Below are 18,955 nucleotides of genomic sequence, written 5' to 3'. Positions count from 1 at the left end.
GATTGTACTGAGAGCAAGATAGCTTGTGAGCTAATGCTTTGTGTAATCTGAACATATTTCCACTTGTATGATAATACAGAGATAGGGGTTTTTAGCAAAGGCTTTCCCCAGATTATTCTTCTGTGTTCATGTGCGATTGCTTTCTCATTCTCGGTTATATGTGTTCTATTTGATCTTGCTCAAAATCGATTAAGCTTTCGCAAGTTTGTTGTAGGAGTAGATCTTGTATTTTGCTTTAGTATATTGTATAATATGTTGATCTACAATGGGAATTTCTACATCTTTGAATTCATTGGACGTATACTCACCCCCATTATTCAACCTCAATACTTAGATATTCCTACATGTTTATTTTCCATGATAGCCTTAAACTCCAAAAATCGACTAAATACCTTGTTACCACTCAAACTAGTAGAGGTCCTAGGAGGGGATCTTACAGAGAAACTACTGAATCAAGTGGCAATATTGGAGCAATATCCCACTATCACTTCAGCGAAAGTTCCCTACTCTTTACAGACTTTCACCGGTGGGAGGTGACCCAATATAAGAGGAATCACAAGGATGTATAGATCAATGATGTGATGAAGGGTGATTCCCAAAGCCTATTCACAAGAGAGGCTCGGATAAATGGCTTACCTTTTTTAGAAGCAAGGTGATTGGCTCTCTAGGAAGGGCTACGAGGATATTTAAGCCTAAGTTTGAAGAATATCCTTTGACCATCCTAGACCTAAGAATCCTTAAGGATAAGTGGCTTATATGTGACCCTCGTAGAATTTGAGTTACAATGTTGCAGGACCACAATGAAACCAGGCGGACCCAAACTAGGCCAAGGATGTGGAGTTGATCAATAATAAAGAGGATTGACCTGGCTAGGGAAGAGAATAATATCAAAGGACTAATTTTACTTGGAATTTCAAATGTAATGATCCAAGTGAGGACACTAACCCAAGGCAACATAGGGAGAGGAAAAATCCTTGAGCTAGGGCTAGTGATATCTCGGGGTTCCACCATCGGATTGAGTTCAAACTTAGAGGACCCCAGGAGAAGACCCCAGCACAATTATGGACCAATTTTCAAGGTTTTTGAATCGGTACAAAATATTATACTTGATGACATAGGTGACCTACTAGGGTTAGGCCTAGAATGAGGAGAAAAGGTGAAGAAGATATATCGTTTAAGTGACCACCAAGGACTAGACCAGTGCCTTACCTTTAGGGAGAGATGGATTCAAGGTGATTTCAAAGTTTGGAGAACCTTTCACCCAATCAAGGAGACCTTAAGCATTAGAGGAAATTTCATCCAAGAAGTGCCCATGAAATTTTTGCGTACACAATATGTAAATCAATCAAAACCCTTTTAATTGTATTTTTATCTTATCTCCTTATAGGTTTACTCAAATTTCAAGTGTAGACACTCGTTGGATGCAAAATTAAATTCTGCATCCAACGAGTACGCATTATGCATACTTTTGAGAAGACTCACATTGACAAAAATTGAAAGTACATTAAAAAGACGTGTTTGAACGTGTTTTTTAAATATACCTTTAATTTTTATCAATGTGGGTCTTCTCAAAAGTATGCATAATGGGTACTCGTTAGATGTAGAATTTAATTTTGCATCTAACGAGTGTCTACACTTAAAATTTGAGTAAACCTATAAGGAGATAAGCCAAAAATATATTTAAAAAAAAAATAGTTTTTTTCTTTTCCCTCTAAAATTCATAACTCTTATTTTAGTATTTTCCTATTATTTTATTATTTTTTCTTAGGAGGCCACTTTTAGGCTAAAATTTCCTCTAATGCAACTTTGCATGGCATCTAGGGAATGAACTCAGTTGCAAAGGTATTTGTACTTCAATGTGCAAGATTCGATGACTTATCAAGGTAATATTAAATTTGTATACTTCTTGGAACATTCATTCACCATACAAGACATATGTAATATACGCAACACCTAAAAAGGTCCAAAATTTCATAATTTCACATTAATTCAGGGCAGTTTCAGATTTAGAGAGTGAAAATCTCATACATTATTCATGTGACAAGATAAATGTAAAGATAAACATGAAAAGGAGCATTTACATGTATAATGAGTATATCCAATCATCTATTCAAGACATAATTTGAAGCTCCAAGATCAAGAGATAGTAACCAAACATCAAAACTCATCCATGCAACCAAACTCATCCTCCAAAAGGGAATGTGAAAATCTCAAGAAGAGAAGATGATCAAATCCAAGTGATGATGGGAGGATTGAATGAACCTCTCATCTATTTATACAATCCAAAAGGGCATTTGAATATGTTGGACACCTAATCATCTATGGGTTGGTGTAGAATGTGAACAGCCATGAGAGTCCAAGAGACCTTGGGATGTGAAACCCAACGGTCACACGAATGTACTATATATGTATATCATTGTCAAATAATAGATGTACTCTCCTGCTTATCTTTAATATTATGTTGCTGCCATGTCTGTGTTTAACATGTTATCGAAGCCCTAGGTCTGCATATCTGAGTTTCTCTGCATGTCTGAGTTTCTTATGATTTGCATTTCTACAATCCTTTCCATAACGTCTATGTTCCTACTAGCATCCTCAATTTGAAGGTCAAAGGGAATACAAAACAATTTGGCGTTGTCTTAAATTCCACAATGGTGAATGAAGCATGGACGAGGATGAGGTAAAGGGCATACCATTTGCACCATTTGTGTCATAACCGTGAGATTTCTTCAACATGAACTCAAAGGGTTCCGTGTTAAGCTGTCGAAGAGAGGCGAGATTCAAACTTGGTTTGCGAGTGCCACCATAGCTTGATCAGAACTGCACAATCAGCCTGAGATGTTCCAGTAATCATGTTCTTGATAAAATCACGATGGCCAGGGGAATCAATCACAGTCCAGTAGAATTTAGTTGTCTCAAACTTCCATAGTGCAATATCAATTGCGATACCACGTTCACGTTCAGCCTTGAGCTTGTCAAGAACCCAAGCATACTTGAATGACCTCTTGTTCATCTCAACAACTTCTTTCTCAAAGCGTTCAGTCACACGCTTGTCAATTTGATATGGGTTTTCTCCTTTCCCATGATGAGCTAAATTCTCTTATAAAAACGGTTTCCTGAGTCTAGAGAATCAGAAGCACCACAGAACAGCTTCGCAACGGCGTAGAGAGCAGAGAGACTCACACAAGATGAAGAGGACAAAAGATTGATATCAAATCCATTGTTGTTTCTCGTTTCAAATTCGCATTCGAGGAGCTCATCCACGTTGTGGTTGCTGGTCAAACTAAATTACAATTCGATTGAGGGCATCAATTTGTGCCACCATAGCTTGACTCTTGCCATCACATCTAGAGCATCTGCAAATGCCTGAACTGCATACTGCTCCACTCCAGAAATCTTATCAGCGGTAGCTTATACAACATGTGAACATGAAATTTCTAAAGATCCACCACCATATATGATTGAACTATCACGAATCAAGTTCCGGGCAACACAAAGTGCATCATGAAGGCTTCGCTTTGTCTCTTCCATCATCATTTTGTTTCCACCACGAATAAAACTCTCACTGCCCTTGAATTTGCACACTGTTCTATGTATAACATCTGATCCTTAGTTGTGCCAAATGCTTTCTCCCTCACAAGTCTAGCCTTCGCTATCTTCTTAGGTGTCCATTCTTGAAATCATGGTACTATCTGTTGCCTCTCGAAGCATGTTGATGTTACACAATTTTTTATGTGTTTCCCTGCATTGTCATTGGCATTGAAAGTCTGGGGGGAATTTGTGGAGTGAGGATCTACACTGCAATTGGCATTGAATGTATGGATGAGTTTGGGATCCTTTCAAGAAGGAAAATTGATATGCGTGTGACTCATTCATGTATTGTTCAGTAGAGCGGTCTGGGTAGCCTTCAATTGACTTTCAGTCTTGTCAAATAACTGGTATTCATTTTTTAAATCTCCAATAGTTGGGGTTTGTCTAGCCTTGCTACAATGTCCACTAAGATTGTTGAGCCTTCATTTCTTTGTGAGACAATGGCTAGAATTGATGATACATTAGAGTTGTTAAATATCCTAATTCATTCCACTGTTGATGGAATGGTAAAAATTAGGTCTGATACACTTTCTGATATTAAAATTTGTCTGCAAAATGCACATGAGAAAATTGACTTTTTGCAGCTCGAATCTCAATTCCAGCAAGAAGAGCTACATCAAAATAGACATCATTTTGAACGTGTTTTTGTTCAGAACATTGAGACAGCCACCCATCAACAGCAAGTCAATATTGTTGAAGTTCATTCAGATTTAGTACCCAATGAAGCAACAGTTGTACATGTAGATGCAGAAGTGCAGTTTGCACTTTCCAAGCCCATCATCAGACCTTGGGAAGATCTTGTCCACAACAAGCATATAACAGGTCTTGGATATGATAAGGAGATGTCCTTTCATATTCCAAACTACTCAAAGCCCATCTAGTTTCAGAGTGTTGGATTCCTTCATGACAATTTACCTCCAGTTGTTCCAGACCCTATCCCTCTTCCACAACAACAAATTGTGAAATGTTAACACTATGACCGAGTTGTCCATTTGAAAGATCATTGTTCTGATCTTCATCCATGTAAGAATTGTCATAAAACCAGTGATTCTTCAAACAGGTGCTTCAAAAACAAACCTCTTGCAAGAACAAAGATTCATCTTCGATGGATCGCTTCTTGGAAATGGGCATCAACGGCCAAGAAGATATTCCAGTCTTATGTTAGAACTTGTTCTCGAGTATTGAACAGTCTTGCAGTTGAGATTTCTTCATCTTCTCACCTTGTATCTGACAGGGGGGGATTGATGGTCATCTACAAGCTTCAAAGCCACATCAAGCAAGCCTGAGCCACAACCTGCCACACCAGATTCAGAGTTGCATCCAGAGACAAAGTTGCCCCTGAGCATGCCTTCAGTTTGTGACACCTCTTCAAAGAATTGAGGACACTTCCTCTAGAATAAGACTTCAACATCTTGCCAGTTTTGGAAGAGTTCCAGGAATTGCATTAAGCATTATAAAGTTGTTGGTCATCCTTAAACCATCACAAGTTGAGACTTCCCTTTTCAGGTTGAGGTTCTCCCTTTTATGCGGGGTGAGACCTCCCTTTCATGGTTGAAGGTTTCCCTCTTCAAAACATCAAGAGCACTTCCTCTAGCAGAAGACCTGCGATTCATGCCAAACTTGGAAGAGTTCTGAGAACTGCACTAAGCATTCCAGTGTTGGTGGTCATCCTTAAACCACCGCCCTTTATACCAACATTTCAAAGAACACATTCAGCCTAGTGCTGCCATGCATTTTTGCACATTTTGTATTACAGCTCTCTTATTGGACTCATACATAACCCTTTGGATTAAGGGGGGGAATGTTGGACACCTAATCCTCTATGGGTTGGTGTAGAATGTGAACAGCGATGAGAGTCCAAGAGACCTTGGGATGTGTAACCCAACGGTCACACGAATGTACTATAAATGTGTATCATTGTCAAATAATAGATGTACTCTCCTGCTTATCTTTATATTCTGCTACTGCCATGTGTGTGTTTAACAGAATAGCCTAATTTAGCCCCAAATAATAAAATAATGTAAAACAATGATATGACTTAGTGACAAGCCCACCAAGATAGCTCCAAAATAGAAGTATAAGCCTCTCAAGAAGGCTAAATAGTAAGCATGATGAGTTGTTGGGCCATTAAGAAGGCCTAATGGAGTCCAAAGTTTTCCAAGTTGAGATAAAGGCTCCAAACATAGTTCCCAAGAGGTTGGCCCCTTGATATCAAGCAAGTCACATGTGGTGTCTTCAAGTGGGTGTGGGGGCATAATGACATCCTCATGGGTCTTCAAGTGGATTGATAATGTTTGTAAACCATTTGTAAGGGATAGAATGATGACATAAGCCCTCCTTTTGTCTCCCATGGTGAAACACATCCTCATCTGGGCCTTGGAATGTCTGCCAAGTGTATGGTACAAGTGTGAATACAGTTGGGCATGTTGATTCAGGTGCATCGTCCTCATCCAAAAGGTGGAACACGAGCAATCAATGAATGGTGTCGGAGATCCATGAAGTGCTCTCTTTTATGGTGGAGGCAAACACCAACAATGATACCATAAATGTTGCCTCAAAATCTAGTAGGTCTTGTGAGATGTGTCACAAGGAAATAACCAAACAAGTGGATTCATTGTCACCTTAGCAATCCACCTCCTGTTTTTTCATGGAATTTCACCACATGGGAGGCTTCCAAGTATAGATCACCTACAAGTATTCTAGGTTGATAAGATCAAGATTATGTTTAGATGCTTGATCAAGGAGCTTTTCACTTGGAACCACGAACAATTTTTGGTAATAAGGAACAACACACCTATGAAGAAGTCTAGGAAATAGGATTTTAAGCCTAGGGTTTCAAGATATAACTCCATATCAATACATCTAGCCATACAAGCACAAGGAAAAGGTTTGCCTTAAAAAATATGATCAATTAATGGGGTGACAAACCTTCAAATATCACTAAGATGAATCCTTGTATAGAAGTAGGGTTTTGTAAGACCTTAAATTACCTGAGGTTCATGACGTTGGCCCTTATGAGGCACTTTTACCATGCAATATGCTAGATTTTGAGTTTGTGAGGTATAACAAGGGGGGAGACTGCCAAATCAACTTCAATGTTGCAATACTTCAATCCATAGGTGAATTTTTCCTTAATTGTAACCCTAATAGCTTACCTTGAAGAGACAAAAATGGAAAAAGAAGGAAAAGATAAAGTTTTAAAGTTTTGTTATCATTAAGCGGGTTGCCAGTGCCTTTTTCCTGCCTTGGTGATGGAGTCCTGGGAAATTTAACCATCGAAATATCAAATATTTGGAGGGAGGAAGGGAGAAAACCCTAGTTTTCACTTCCTAACCGTAGCTATCATTTTATGAGGGGAGAAATTCACTAGAAAAAGGCTCTCTAGGAGGTTATCTAGATAGTTCAAGGATGTAATATTAATCATGCAATAATTACCAAGAATTTCATGTAAATATATGCATTTAGAAAAGGAAAATAGAAATGCTAGCAATATTCCATTACATGCATAGTCATAAAAGTTATTCAACAAAAATACTCACAATATATCTGAGAGAATGCCTTTTTTCAATCCCAAAATGACGTCTTTACAACAAAAACTAATCTCCAATCCACATAAGATCACATCTCCACAAGTAGTGAAGTACAAAGAGTAGGTTTAGGTTAAATATCTTGTAGAAAGGTCGAATTCCACAAATGTAATGATGAAAAAATGGTAAAGGTGATATGTTACTTATCTGATTTGTATCAACTCTAATTAATGACTAAAATCAACTACACAAGTTTGATCTTTGAGTATACATAAACAAAAATTAGATTACAATCCAACCCACTAGCTCAACAACAAAATATGCCAAAATAAACCCACACGTGTGAGTTGTAAGCTTCAAAAAGGGATGATGGCATGCCTTTCTAGAGCCCCAAATCCTCCATCAATTCAATGGAAGGGCTACAAAGGTCTCCAAACATCATGATCACCCTCCATGTGAGGAAAAATCCTCAAAGCAGCTCCATTTGTCCAAAATCCAGTTGTTGGTTTCCCATGCAGCATCCCCATGGGTTCCAAGTAGACAACGTGGTGCCCTCTCTCTCTAGAATTGGGGCTCCATCATGTGCAATAAGACCTCCTCAATCATCATGGGGTATGGACATCCTCATCTAGGTTATGGATCAAGGCATGCCCATCAAGCACTGTCAAGGGAAACTTGGTGGCATGCTAGGTCCATTGGTACATCATCCAAAAATCCTCCATGTCATGCAAGAGAAGATCAATGTTCTTCCATCTGGGAGTGATCTAGGATATCCACCCATTGCTCAAGTCATCAAAGTGTCCAACACTCTGCTATAAATGGACAATGTTGCATCTACCAAATCATCAAGCTCTTTGGGAGTGTAATATGGTATGCGCATCATGGGGGGTAGGGTGCCCTCAAGGAATTAACTACTCTAGACCACCTGGAAAAACCATCTCGAACCCAAGTGAAAGCAACCATTCATTAGAGACGAAGATCAAGGGCACCACACTCAAGGGCATAACAATACTTCAAACCAAGATCACCTTCAAATATCTAACTAGAACAAATCCTGTAAAAGTGTTCCCTACCTTGAATGGCTAAGTAGTCAACCATATTAGGTGCTTATATCCCCAAAGGGGAGGTGGTATTTCCAAGGTCAATCAATCCATATGTGTTTATGAAAGTATGTGGCAATGGGGGGAAAGGACTTTATGGCCAAGTGACATGTACAGTGGACTGGATAATGAGAGTCCACATCCTGAATGTATATATGTAATGGAAGGTGGAATCATGGAGACATGACTTACCCCTCTTGGCCTGCATTTTCAACCCCTATACTATGACTTTTACTTCTTTTCAATAATCCTTTTAATTGGTGCATAGCTCAAGGATTAAAGCTTGCTCTTTATGATGTAACATGTGTTTCACCCCTTAAGATGGGATGGCTCCTCACTCATTTGGGTTGGGACATGCAAGGGTTTCTTTTGATGGAAGGAGAATTAAGTGCTCAGGAAACAAGTGATGGCTAACGAGAGGGGGTAGAGCTCATGCTAGGCTTTTTCCAATGTGCTAAATTATGTCCCAACCATCTTTTGCATTGTGACTTTTTTTCTTCTTTCACTATGACCATCTTACGTATTTTCATTAATTTAGCTACATCAACCTCTAGAGAAATGTTTCCTAGCCCGACTCAAGGATGTGGATAAGAGTGTTGAATCCTAGTGATTCAATAATAGTTAAGCACGAAGAAAGGCGATGATATCAAAGGGAACAATGTGACATGTAAATGGTTAAATATGGAAAAGGGAAAATGGACACATTACTTTAATCCAAGTTTCCCAAGTAGTGCCCCTCCTATAACCCTAAGGCCTTAAGGGAGGTCCCACTAAACTAGGGGTAAAATTTAACCCCCGTCGTATGGTGAGAGAACAAGTATATAGTCAAGATCATTTGAACATCCAAATCACCCCTTTATCCATAATAAATGCCAAAAACATTAAGTAAAAGCACATGATTGCGGAATGATTAAAGTAAATGTTGAATGGTAACCCACCTTCATCCAAGAGGAATGCTAGATGGTGAGTGCTCTATGATTGGTGCAGATAGCAGATGAGATTGGCATATCATAATCAATGAGCAAGTGGGTAGGGTTGCTAACTAGTTGGTGTTGATTTGGGGTAGCATCGCATGTGCTCTAGCCACAAAATTTGGTAGAGAGGTTAAGGCACATGAGATCTCCAATACCCAGAAAGGGTTTGGGCAGATTGTAAACAGTTTGTGAGATATTAAAATAATTGGGACAGTGTGTTACAATGGTCCAAAATTCATGAATCAAGCCACATCTAATCTTAGTCGTTGATTAGGGACTTAATCTCGGTCATTGATTTTTCAACGAGAAAAGTATAAGAGGAAGCTTGAGGGTCACTTGGAGGACACACCAACAGATCAAGATTTCGACTTTCTGGCGCTGGGTTTGCTGAGAAAGTTGAGAGAGTGATTTTGAGTTGCAGTTGAGGGGCAGTGAAAAAAGAAGTCAGAACTGCCGTGAAAGCTGACGCAAAGGGAAGAAGCCGGAACTGCCGGGAAAGCTGACGCAAAGAGCAGAAGTTGAAACTACCGAGAACAGTGAGAATTGCCGGGAAAGCCAACAAAAAGCATAGAAGAGGCTGACACAGTCCCCAGAGGCCGATGTTGGGGTTTTTCGTGGGGAAACCTGGCGCTGAGGAGTCGCCGGACTATTGGTTTCAGCTGGAGCATCTATCTCCGAAGGAGAGGTATTACTGCTGAGATTTTTCTATGTTGGGTGAGCCAGATTTGGCACCCAAATTGTATTCTAAAACTGCTTAATAAATCAAACCCTCAAATCGTTGCACAGGTTTTCCCGCATTGGGTTTTTCCGGGGACATTAGTCCAAAAATAACAGTGTCATTTGTGTGCTTGTTTCTATTTCCTTCAATGGATGATCTGTAATGTGTTGATCATGTACTTGTGTTTATTTTCAGTGTTTGCATGGTAAATAACTTGTTAATTAATTAGAACAAGTAGGAAGGAATAAATCAGAAAGTACATGGAGGGTTTCTAACTGTTAGACTTAGAAACTTCAACAGTTGGTTGTCCAAGGTAGCAAAAAATGTTATCCTATAAGGTTACCCATTTTGGTGGGTAACTAGATTGAGGCATAGTGCCCAATCTTGTGATATGAAAAACATTTTATTTTGCTCAAGCCTTCTTCCTAATCAATGAATTCATCTCTCCACATACATTCTTGTTCACCTTCCCTTTGACATTTATTGCCTACATCATGTTGGAATTGTAACTAGGTTTGGTCTTCATAATGTAATTTTATCATTGATGTATTTGTTATACTTATTATATTTATTTTTGTCAAAACATTTTCTTCATGCTTAGAGTCAAAAGAAAATTTATTTGAGTCGTGTCCCATTTGGATATTTACAAGAAAAAGAATTTGAATATTTTGTTGAGTCATAAGCCCACAAGATAACCAAGTCGATCCTCCTTGGACAAGTCGGCCTAGCCCTCCAAGTGGCACCTATTCGACCCTCTTGGACAACTATATATAAGAGATACTTCTACCTACTTGGAGTTCATTCATTCGACCAACAAGAAGTACATATGAAGCCAACAAAGAAGTAGAAGACGACGAGTCGAAGGAGAGAGGAGACAAGTCAAAAACTGGAAAGAATACTCCCTCATTGAACAAAATTTTGACTTATGTAGCTCGCACATGTGAAAGGTCTAATTTCTATGGTAAAGGGCCAAAATTCAACCCTAGTTGTAAGACTAAAATTCTTAAGTTTGACTAAATTTGGAGCAGTTTGACTAAGCATTGACTTTAACTTTGGAGGTGACTTGGAGGAGGGTTTGACTTGATATCTTGGTGGAAATATGGTCTTGGTCTTGGCTTGGATATCTCTCATTTTGATCTAATTCTATAAGGAAATGATTGTTGGGTTTTCCCCTTGTGGGTTTTGCCCTGGCCTCTCACCTAATCTATGGTGTCTCTTAAGTCTTTGTGATTTTTATTTTTGAATAATTGTATGATTACTTGATGAAGAAGACAAAAGCAGTGATGAGAAGACATCTAATATTCACAAGTATTATCGAGAAGAGAAATTAAGTGACTAGACTATATTGCACTTGGTTTTCCAACACCTGGCAAAGGCAAAGTTCTCATCATCACCCTTTTGTCTGTGTTAGAGATCCTCATAAATATTCCCCTAGATGAAATCATCTTATAACATGTCAAACATTAGAAGCGTCTCTCATGCAACAATGCCCTTGACAAATGTAGTGCATGGCTTGGTGAAATTGTTTGGGACCATCATCACCATCTCTTCATTTGTCATAGCCTACACAATTGGTACCAACTCATCACGTACATGAGTGATCTTGGTGAGAAAGTTGGTCGCAATTTCTGATTTGGTCATCTTGATGGCTTCTGAGCTTTTCTCTCAATACTAACTCCCTATTGGCGTTAGCACTCTGATAAAGCTTTGTCAAAACTTCCCACATCTCCCTTGTTTTTTTCTTGGATAGGTGAATAAACACATGATCCTTCATCAAATCCAAGATAATTATCCTGGCTTTCATGTCCTTTTGTTTATGAGCAGTGAGTAGTCTAACCTTTGTACGCAGAGCGAGTTTGATATCAACAAACTCCCATATGACATTATCCATCAAAATTAATGTAACCCTCACCTTCCAAGGGATGAAGTTCGATGCATCCACCAACTTGTCCTCAAATCTCAAATCAATTTCAGCCATCTCAAAATTAGACACGTCCCTGAAAAAATTGCATACTTGAAATTTAGATTTGTACATTGCGATTGTTTATCTTAGTCGAAGTTGATCACTGGAGAAGAGCTATGAGAGGCATTATGCAAAACATATCCAACAAAACGAATTCAAAATTCAAACTCAAAATGTTCAAATACCTACATTCTATGGAGAGCACTAGTTCTAGAATTTCTACGTGTAGGAAACTAACCCGCATGGAAAGTTGACAAATTGGACTAATATCCATCTTGATGTTGACCCATGTATCAGTGCTAGAGATAGTTTCTAAGGGTCTGCTCACTTAATTAAGGAATTTTAATGTGACAGCTATGGCAAAGTTGGCAATGAGACTAATATCCATCTAGCAACCAATATCCACCCTGCTACAAAGCATTTAATGTTGTGGTAGGCAATATACAGCCCATAAAATTTGAATTAGTTTCAAATCTGATGGCTTGTATACCAACTGTTATAGCCTTAAATGTTGCATAAGAAGGTGGATAAGAGTTTCCATATCCATCTTGGTGTTGACCCAAGTATCGGCACTGGAGATACTTTCTAAAGGTTTGCTCACTTTTAAATTTTCAATATAACAGCGATGGAAAATGCAATATTGATGGATGTCATAAATTCTAGAGAGGTAGGTCGATGAAGGCGGCTAGCATAGGCTTAATGGATCATGATGTGAGTGGGATGCCATTTTTAACAAGCAACACCCAAATTTTTAATCCTTGAAGAGGTCTAATTGGCATGGTGAAAAAACCTATTGTGATGTCTCACTATGTTATTAGGGTGCTCGATGATGTTTATTGATCGCCATGCCCCATCATTCAATGGTGGTGGAATAAGGTATGAGGAATCAAGGATCCTCATAAAGCTCTTTCTATGAATGGAATTATCCAACAAGGCCTTTACATGTGGCATCTTAATAAAATGATCATTCTAGGATGTAAACCATGTGTAAAAGTGCCTTTGAAACTATCTCGTCTATGCTTGTTGGGCATCATTTTTCTATAAAGTGTGTTGAACTACAACAATAACATAAATTGGTGAGGTGGTACTCTGTGTTGGCAATAATCTGGAGGAGGTCATTGAGCCCTTTATCCCCCATATGCTTGTTGGGTGTTCATTTTTCTTTAGAAGTGTGTTGCACTACAACAATAATGTAAAATGGCGAGGTGGGCACATGTTTTGGTAATAATGTAGAGGAGGACATTATGTTCTCGTGAGAAGATAACAAGTTGATCATGAAGCTCTCCCATTAATTGTTCGCATGGCTCTGTGGTGCACAAGGAATGCAATAATTTTGATGATGCAATCACAACACCATTACAGTGTTTTCTATATCATCCAAATGAAGTAGTGAAGAAAGAAACATCCTCTTAAGCCCCTAGTTAGGTAGGGGAATTGTTGAATTTTATAGCTATAGTCGGTCTTCATAATGTAATTTTTTATATTTATTTTAATTGTGAGCATGTTCTTCATGCTCATTTCAAAAGATGAAAATTTGGACTTTAAAAATTAAACGTTTTGGCACTGTTGAATCCTAGTCGACCTCCTCCTAGTCAAGTCTACGCTAGTGTAAGGCGCAACTATTCGAATGACTAGATTTCTATATAAATGAAGCACTCGACCTCCCTCCAAGACAATTCGTTCTATTCAAGTAGTTTGAATTCTAAGGCAAGAACAAGCTTATGATGTGCAACATACTTTATGTTTTGGCACGTGACAAAGGCAATAAAGAACTAGCATCATCAAAGGTATTTCTTGATCTATTGTGTTCATGAAGGAAGCTTGCATCTGAGGCAAGAAGAACCTAGTTTGAGGCTAGATCGAAGGTTTGAGGTAAGCCAAAAAAGGGAAAATTATGAGGCAAGCAAAGGGTAGATTCTGAGGTCAACGAAATTTTCTAAGGCCAATGAAGTCATCTCTTTGTGATGAACTAGTTGCGAAGCGAGTTTCTTGGCCCAGTGGTTTGATTTGACTAGGAGGATGGACTAGGTAAATTCTAGTGTTTGACTTTGATGTCTCTCTCGTTGACTTGGTTCTATAATGAAAGGATTGTTGAGTGTTCCACCATGTCAGTTTTCCTAGGATAAATTTCTTGTTTGGTTGTCTCTTCATGTTATACTATTGTAGTTCTCTGTGTAATTAACTTATTATGCATAATAAATATAAGAAAAGATCAACCTAAAAGGATTATCATAAGAATCAATCATCATATTAGAGAACTACTTAAAAATTCAGCATGGTATCAGAGCTAGGGCATGAAAGACCAGCGCTAAAGAAGGATCTAATCCACTAAATCAGTTTAAAATTGTTGATCGAAGAAGTCATAAACACTAAGAAATTAGATTAAGTTCGAAGCCCTAACTGGAGATTAAATCCCTAGACCTTGAAAAGGTCATAATCATCAAAGAGATCAACTTCAGAAGAAAGGAGCCTCAGAAGGTCTAAGAGGTCGAACAATCACAGAATTATCCTCGGGCCAAAAACCAATAAAAGAAGTCTTAATCAGTAAGTCGAGAATCTTCATCTGAATTCTCAAAGAATATATTAAGTTACAGAGGGAAAAATAGCCTCAAAAGTTCACTACAGTAAGGTCGAAAAGGGGAAATCTCTATTAAAGATAAAGGCTAAAGGTTCACAAGTTCAATTAAAGAGATATCTACAATTTGTTCTGATTCAAAACTTGTTCTTGTGATTCGTTCTGAGAAACCTTTCTAAGCGAGCAATATAATTTTCACGAGATCTATCCATCTAACCTTTGAAGTATGGAAGTGACAAGTTTGCCAAAGAATTCAACCAAATCAAAAACATGTGATCTAGGTCGAGATGCATCACAAGGATCTAAGCTTTATCTCTTTGGAGGAAGAAGCCTAAAGAAACTTGAAGAAGCTTTTGTCTTTAAAAAAGATAGGTAACATTTTACCTCTTCATTTTTAATATCATTATAACATTTACAAGTGTGAATGTGCTCTCATGGTTCTCACTATCTAAATAGTAAATGACAATGCTTTCATGTTAGTGATGGTCAAATCAAATATGAGGACCGATATATACAAGGAAATCAAAAAGTTTGTTGTGAAAACAAGTATGTGGACTAAGACACTCAAAGAAACGAGAGAAGTAGTAAGTCTACCATCTTGAAAGGTATGTACCATCAAATTACTTTTCGATATCAAACTCCTTTGACAATGTTCTTGAATAAGTACCATGGTTTGGTATCAAAATAAGGAGAAATGGCTGCATTGTTCTACGAAGACATGTGGTCCTCTCACATGCTTTGGAACATTGGAGCCTAGGCGTTTTACATTGTATCGCAGAGCCAAGCCAACTCGGCCTCAAGCAAGTCAATAATGACATATTGTATCTTACTATCCGAAGGGAAAGAAATCTTGTAATAAGCTCCTTGAATAAGTTGTGGTCTATACTCAATATCTATACAATTAAGCCAATGATATTAGAGAGATACTTGTTGGTGTTCAACCTCCTAGTAAGGAGGCTTTTAGATTAGTACTTGTTTCTTTCAGAAGGTCAAACATGAATGAAACCAAAATGCGCTATCCAGGTCTCTATGCTTGGTAAAGGATTTATCTCTTATAGCTCATCTTGTTGGAGTAAGCTTGTTCTAGACTAGGCAAACTTAAAGAAAAATGAGTAATCTGTAGACCTTGGTCATGGGAATTGTATGAATCTAATTGACTTGCAAGAAGTGCAAGTGTTTGAGAGAATTGAAAATCTCGAAAATAGAGAAATTGTAGGGTTTTACACATTTCAACATCTAGGCTTTACAAAGCCTAGCAATCAATAAAGACGGAATAAGAAAAACCCCAAGATTGGATCAATGTTTCTGCTAAAATTAAAATCTTTAATCCACGCCAAAAAGGTATGACATCATGTTGATGTTGAAGAAAAGAATGATGAAGTTGCAAGATGGAAGCACGGAGACTAAAAATGAAGAGGGAACTCATCATTTGCTTGGTCATAATCATTCTTCCATGACCTCCTAGTGAGGATTGTAGGTCAATGGCAAGGATGCCTAGACTTTGGCAACAAATGGAAGAAGCGGAAGAATGAAGCAAAGCATTAAGACTTTCTAGAATTTCTACTTGAAGATATCGCACCACATAAGACACAAGTTCAAGAGGTTGTTTGAAGATGCCTTGATTGTGCCAAAGAGAAGTCAAGATCTAGCATTCAACAACAGATGACAACATGGAAGCAAGATTTGAGAAGGTTCTCCCAGAAAGAGGGAGGATCATGTCAAGACGCTTGCTTCAGTTGCAAGAGTTGCCTTTGGTTTTGGAAGAGCGTGAAAAGAAACCACATGATTGAAAAAGGCTTTGTACTTTGGGCTTGGTTGAATGGATCGAGGATGATCCTATATGATTTATCTCTGGCGAAAGCTTAAGGACTCGTGTCAAAGGAAGCAGTTGTAGAGAAAACACTGCCTCCAAAGGAAACAACCAGAAAGCCCTATTATGACCTCAGAAAGTTGACCTCATATTCGTTGATGATGGACTGATTACATGTTTTCAACAAGTCCAGGCAAAAACCATGATGACAGACATGGTGCAGAAGGGAGCAATAAAGCTGGAGTATATCTCCACTAATGAGCAAATAGCTGATATGCTAACAAAGCCTCTTTCTAAATGGAAGTGTGTACCATCTAAGACAAGCTTACACTTGTGCAGAATGCATCATGGATATAATTTATCCTTGTGTCAAGTACACTGACCGAAATTAGAGAGAATGGTTTGATAGATTATATAGCACCATTCACTTCTTCATTTTTGTGTCATGTACTTTGACCTGATTAGGGAGGTTATCCCTATGTCAAGTACATAGAACTGATTAGGAAGAATGGTTTGGCGAACTAACATTCTTCTAATGTCACTTTGACACTGGTTGGAGAATGATCTGGTAGAAAAGATTCTCCATGTCACTTTGACCTTGGTTTGAAGAATGGTTCGACAGACGATATTCTCCCTGTGTTGGTTAGGCCTTGGTTGGAGAATAATTCTAGAGGTCGCTCAAATCTCTTTCTAGAGTGAACAAGAGCCTCCCAAAATCATGCTCAGATCTCTTTTTAGATTGAGCTTGTTTTGGCATCTGGCCTGGGTTGACGTCGTTTGGAGTTACCTGGACAATGTGCACTAGTCGTGTGATGGTGAACAAGGACTAGTCTGGATACCATGAGATTGAAGCACCAACCAGATCATGTGGCTGGTTGATATTGATGTTGCACCATAGGTACTGAGTGGATGCCATGATTATTATAGGTCGAAAGGGTTGACCTAGATGCTTGAGATTATTGGTGATTATGATATTGATGATGATGCTTATCGTAATCTTGATCCTTATAGAATCTTTCAACTTGAAAACATTGTGACAAGTCATTATGAATATCTCCCTAATTAAGGAGTGTTGAATTTTGTAACTATGGCCAATCTTCATAATGTAAATTTATATATTTATTTTATTTCTGAGCATGTTCTTCGTGCTCATTTCAAAAGACGAAAATTTGAATTTTTGAAATTAAATGTCTGGCATAAAGAACTCGCATCATCTGAGGTATTTCTTGATCTGTTCTGTTCACGAATGAAACTTGCATCTGAGGCAAGAAGAGCCTACCCTGAGGCTAGATTGAAGGTCTAAGATAGCCAGCACAGGGCAGATTCTGAGGCGAGCGAAAATTCTTTTGAGGCCAGAAAAGTCGTCTCTCTGTGATGAAAAACTGATGTACAAGTTGTGAGCAAGTTTCTTGTGGCAGTTCTTTGATTTGACTAGGAGGATGGACCAGGTCAGTTCTAGTGTTTCACTTGGATGTCTCTCTCGTTGACTTGGTTCTATAAGGAAAGGATTGCTGGGTTTTTCCCTGTGTGGGTTTTCCCATGGTAATTTTTTTGTGTGGCTGTCTCTTCATGTTTTATTGTTGTAGTTGTGTGTAATTGTTTTATGATGCATAATAAAAATATAAGAAAAGATCAACCTAAAAGGATTATCATAAGAATCAATTATCAGATTAGAGAACTACTTAAAAATTCAACAGGAATTACATCTCGGTACAGTCATCGTCGGTGTTTCTTTGATGGATCTTCTTAGGAGAACCCAGGTAGGTGAAAACTGGGTCTTGAACGTCCTATTCATCAGGTGAAGCAGCAGCTGGGCAGATTCGATAAAATTTTTGTATTCCCATATTAAGAGTTGAATGTCATCCCTGATAGTCTGTCCCATCTGAGTGAATACTCATGTATGGCTATGAGGACATTGAGACACCGGACCCAGTGACTGACATCCCCGCCTGGTAGACAGCTATTTGTCAAGTAGTCCCTCTCTTTTATGCAGAGTTGAATATCCAGTGTTTAAATGAACTAATGACGAAGGGAGAATTGGCCACAACAATTATCCTAGTTTCATGAATGGAACTCGATTGACTCAACACTGTAGTTTTCAATTATTAGTACCTTATAAAGGTTTTTCCTTAGTGATGCTTATTGTCCAGGATACATTTTCTTCATTATGGTTAAAATGAATATTGATACATCCAGTTGAAATCGTGAAAAAGTGGACTACCCAATTTAATCATGAGCAGACGACAGGATACGACGAAGAGATGTTCGTTAAACAGTTCAGCTGTGTTATCATGATAATAGCATCTTTGCTGCATGATATTACATCGCTAATGATAAGCAAACTGACTAAGCATATTGGATCTTAGTATCATAGTTCGTGGAGCATGGATGCGCACTGAGCTATTTGGTTCATCAGCGAAGGATTAGTACAACATTCATAAAACCTTATACCATGGAGTACCAATGCAAGGAAATTTTGATATTTGAATAACGGACACCTTGGTGTGCATAACATCTTAATATTAGTTATGAATAAAATCAGTGCCAGAAGAAACTGATACCAAGGATATGGAGCCGTCAATTAAGTTCAACTGTGGTAGTATAAATCAATGCTTGAGAATCACATTTATGATTGATTACGAATTTTCACCTTAAGGATTATAAATTTGTTCCTGTAAAGATAAAGGTTATCAAGTT

The sequence above is a fragment of the Pinus tabuliformis genome, chromosome 9, assembly GCF_031772625.1.
Source record: "Pinus tabuliformis cultivar Carrire ecotype Pingquan chromosome 9, CPIR1, whole genome shotgun sequence".
In the NCBI taxonomy this organism is placed as follows: Eukaryota; Viridiplantae; Streptophyta; class Pinopsida; order Pinales; family Pinaceae; genus Pinus; species Pinus tabuliformis.
This window is presented reverse-complemented; position numbering follows the sequence as displayed.